Source organism: Gossypium arboreum, chromosome 13 (assembly GCF_025698485.1).
Source record: "Gossypium arboreum isolate Shixiya-1 chromosome 13, ASM2569848v2, whole genome shotgun sequence".
NCBI classification, from domain to species: domain Eukaryota; kingdom Viridiplantae; phylum Streptophyta; class Magnoliopsida; order Malvales; family Malvaceae; genus Gossypium; species Gossypium arboreum.
This window is the reverse complement of record NC_069082.1, coordinates 44,627,593-44,632,355: the sequence shown is the minus strand read 5'-3', so window position 1 is coordinate 44,632,355 and position 4,763 is coordinate 44,627,593. Positions and strand designations below refer to the sequence as shown.

Sequence of the window (4,763 nt, the reverse complement as noted above, 5' to 3'; positions counted from 1 at the left end):
AATGCTCCTTTCCTGAATCATGCATATACCTACTCACATCCCACTACTTATGAAATATAAAGTCTTGTACATACCATAACATACATTAAGCTACTAACAACATTTGTATTATAATAACCCAAATTTCAATGGTGTTGGAAACACGGTTCTGAAACCTCATCGTAAGGATAAATAATAAAGATTGAGGAAATTAGTATGAAAATATATTGAAGTTTGGTTAAGTAATTTAACTACGAATTTAATTAATTAAAACTCAATGATTAAATTGTAAAAGTCTGATCGCTATTGAGTTTTAATTTAGAAAATGGTTAAGGACCTAAATAACAATTATCCAAAAGATAAAGTAAATAAACCAATTCATAACATGAGATAGTGGATGTTGATGATATTTCCACTTAGATTAATTAATAATAAGATTAGTATAATTGAAGGTTAATTATAATAATTAATCTAGATTAATAAAAGCCTAATTAAAGTATATATATATATATATTAGATAGTGGAGAATTCATCATCTTCCCCATTCTTCACATCGTACACCATTGTTAAATAGAAAAAAAAACCTTTAAGCTTTATTAAACTTTTGGTCATCAATTCAAGTTTAAATAGAAAAGAAGACATTTTTCTCTAATTTTTTATGGAACTTTAATCATGAGAGTTTGATTTAGCTAACTCATATATCAATTTGTTTCAATTTCAAGTTTTTAACAAGTTACCATTATAGAGAAATTGATGAGTTAGGCTTGAAATTGATAAATATTAAGCTTAGATCATGATAAGGATGAAATTGTAAATTTAATTAAGCTTGTTAAATAACATTGAAACATTAGGGACAAAATTGAATAAATTGAAAATTTTCATAAGGTTGTGCTGTAAATAGAAAGTACAGAGTCTCTAATGAAAGAATGTGAAATTGGATTTCGATCTGAAGCTAGATGTTGAAAAATATGTATATCTCGAGTATAAGGATTAAATTGAATAAAATGCAAAATATGAGTGGCTATATATTTGGATGTTAATTGGATGAAATCTAATATTGTTTTATTTATGTAATACCAAACATAGCTAAAGATGATGTTGGGATGTCGAAAGGGAAAGGAAAGGCGAGAGTTGTTGACAAGTGACGGCAATTTCAGTTTGTATTTTTTTGATTCGAGTTCTACATAAACAGATATTCATATGGATATATACACATATGTTTGATACGATACTACCTATTTAGGCACACATAATACTATTGTATAATTCGGTTAACACTTATTAATATTGAATGTCAAGATTTGCACTAAATTGAATATACTAGAAAAGAGTATAAAATGAATTGTTAAATGAGATATGATATGAATTGATGATGAATTTGTTGGATCTGGTGCCTTAAGTTTAGTATTTTTTTCTATGTACACTTGTAAATTTTACGAACAGTTTAGTTAATAAAATTATTCATGAATTATATATATACCCTTTGTATAGTGTCCTCACATAATTTTTGCATATAAAGCAAAACAGAAGCAAATATCATCTCATTGGTTATTTAATTTTTAACTAATACTAAGTTGTATTACGTGGTTAGATCGTAATACGGGAATATAGCTTATATTAGTAGATGAACCTAAACATATCCTTAGTCTAATCGGAAATGAGCAAACCAATTAAAAGACTAATATGTCGTCTATCAATTCCAATTGGGGAGATGCTTTGACTTGGGCATCGGAGTGGATGACTTCTAGAAGATAGAGACATAGATGTGGTTGACTAGACTAACATACAACAGATAAGACCTAAGTGGAGTAGATATTGAATTTGTTTATGGATTTATTCACATATGACGTTCATAATGTGACATACCTTAATCCTGAGGGGATGGTGGACTATGTGTGTGTGACTTGTATACTTTGATGTAAGTAAAAGCCTAAGTTTGAATAGATAAAGAACCGAAAGTTGGTGTGTTGGGTACGCAGCTTTTGTAGTATGTAACATTATTAACAATAGTAGAATTCATAAGCCGAGTGTAATGCCTTCAACCTGACCAGAATCTCTTGGTCTGGATCTTGGGTGTTACTTCACATAATAATTAGCAAAAATTTAAAAAGAATCAATTTATACTATTGACTTAAAAATTTTTTCTTATTAATTTATCTAAGGTCTCATTATTAAAGAAACAAAGAAAATTATTTAAAAATAAAATAATACATCAGACTTGTGATAACTCTTGAAAAGAGTTATATTTCGTGCCCTTAAGCTTAGTTAATTGCCTATACTTTGGTGAGTTTAGTTGTCTTTTAGGATATTGCATTGGTTTTTTAGAGCATTGCATTAAAGAGCTTGAATTGTACTTAAGTGTTATTACATGTTGCTTTTAATTGTCTATGAGGAGGACTTGTTTAGTGGTTGATTGGCAGGTGTAGAGTATAGGAAAATGAGTAAAGGATTGAAGGTTTGCCATGACAAATTTTAGATATATTGCCAATAGAAATGCTGTGGTAATGCTTGGAAGATTCCTAGTCAGCACTTAATGAGTACCATTCTCAGCCCTAGCTGTATTTGTACTAGATAAATCCACTTGAAAAATAGAGAAAAGATTATAGGCTACCTATCTTAAAAGGTCAAACTTGTAAAAGCCAAAAGGGGAACCCTAAAAAAGGGAGAAATGTTTTTTAGAAAGAGAGGAGGAATAGCTTTTAACAGAAAAGAAGAGGGAATGACCAAGAAGGAAGGTGGCTAAAGAAAGAGAAAATAATTGCATCATCTTTGGCAACTGCAAGACATTACACTGCCGGTGTTGGGAGCTGGATAGGCGAAAGTTATCATATCGGATTTTCTTCTTTGATTCTTATCGTGCTTCTTTTAGAACTTATGTGTTATTGATGATTTTGGTTGTTGAATTAAACTTGAACTTGATTTGCCCAGCTATAAGCTAAATCTCTTAGGCTTAGGATTACTTTGCTAAACCTTTTATTTTCTATTAATGTTTACAATTAGAGTTGGAATTGTTCTGCTATTTTATTCAATGGTATTTCATGTTATATGTAGGCTATGAATTGAAAAATGTGCAATAGGTTATTAAAGATAACTTAATTCTGATAGGGTTAGGTTAACTAGATAGACCTTGGATAATATGAATAAATGATAAATTATTTATTTGTAGTAGCCATTAGACATAGAGCCTTGCCTCATACGAAAGAAGGTAGAAAATATTAGTGGTAACTGAACTCAAGTCTATAGACATATAGTGATTTAGGGGAGGTAACCCAAGGTTTTGCTTTCAAAAGAAGCACACTGCTGTAGAAACCTATCTAGTTGTAGAATGCTCAAGACTTTGCTGTGTCATTAATAGTTAAAGCAGGTAGATGCATTAGTAATCCCAGCCATCCTAATCAACATTGAAGTTCCTTAATCTTCTTTTTGTAATGTGGATTTTTTGTGACATTCTTATTTCATTTATTTGTTTTGTACGTTTTATACATTATCATTATCTCATTTTGCCACTGCATTCTCACTGTTATTTTGCTTAGCATTAATCAAACTTAACTTTAAGAACACAACCAAATTATACCTATCTAATCCTTGTGGAGACGATATTCACTTACCACTTTATTACTTTTTTCAACGTGTATACTTGCACAATTCACACATCATATTCACACGCAACAATTTTTTGGTGTTGTTGCCGAGAATTGGCAATTGGTGAAATTTGGTTTTGTTATTTTTATTTTATTTCATTACTTTTAGCTAACTTAGTTATATTTAATTTTTATAGATTTGCCATCAGTGCATGAGAAGAGGCATTCCTATAGAAGAAGAGTATCCTTTTGACCTAGAGATTGAGAGAACTTTGCTAAGAAAGAGAAGAGAATTACATAATATGGCTAGGAAAGGGGATGATCTTGGTTGGAATGATCTATTAAATCCAAATGGTTGGGATGTTAATCTTCCTATTCGCGGTGCGATAGATGACCGAGATAGGCCAATTTGAGAGCATGTTGTTCCAATTTTAGATGGCCTAAATCCGAGGATAGTAAGACCACACATATAAGCTCAGCATTTTGAGTTAAAATCGGTAATGTTTCAGATGCTATAAACTGTTGGACAATTCAGTGGGTCACCAACTAAAGATTCGAGACTACATTTGAGACTTTTTCCAGAGGTCTGTGACTCGTTTAGATAATAAGGTGTTCCTCAAGACACCTTGCAGCTCAAATTGTTCCCATACTCCTTGAGAGATCATACAAAAGCATGGCTTAATGCCTTATTATCGAGAATAGTGGCATCATGGAATGACCTGCGCTAGAGGTTTTTGCTACAGTATAATCTACCAAACATGAATGCCAAGCTCAGAAATAACATAACATCTTTTTGATAATCAGAGGATGAAACGTTCTACGAAGCCTAGGAAAGATTTAAGGAATTACTTAGAAAATGTTTGAAGCATGGGTTCCAATACTAGAATCAGATGTAGATGTTTTACAATGGGCTGAATACACATAAAAGGATGGTAGTCGGTGTATCCGCCAATGGTACTTTGTTGGATAAATCCTATAATGAAGCATATAAGATTTTGGAATGGATTGCCAACAATGATTATCAATATCCTACCACGCGAGTTTGGACTGGCAGAAGAGCTGCTAGCACGATGGAACTTGATACAATCACTTCATTGACAGCCCATGTATCCTTTTTTGTAACAACCCAGTTTCATCTAAATAGGAATAGTGGTTTTGGGACCACAAATTTGAGGTCTAAAAATTATTTAAATATTATTTTTG

General features: G+C 31.5%; 1 non-coding gene across 1 annotated transcript; it reads right to left on the bottom strand.

Moving 5' to 3' along the window:
* Nucleotides 1-4,327: 4,327 nt before the first annotated feature.
* LOC128286999 (small nucleolar RNA R71) lies at nucleotides 4,328-4,434 on the bottom strand. Its single transcript, XR_008277699.1, has one exon. It is a non-coding gene; the product is annotated as a small nucleolar RNA R71 (small nucleolar RNA).
* Between the last annotated feature and the right edge of the window lie 329 nt (nucleotides 4,435-4,763).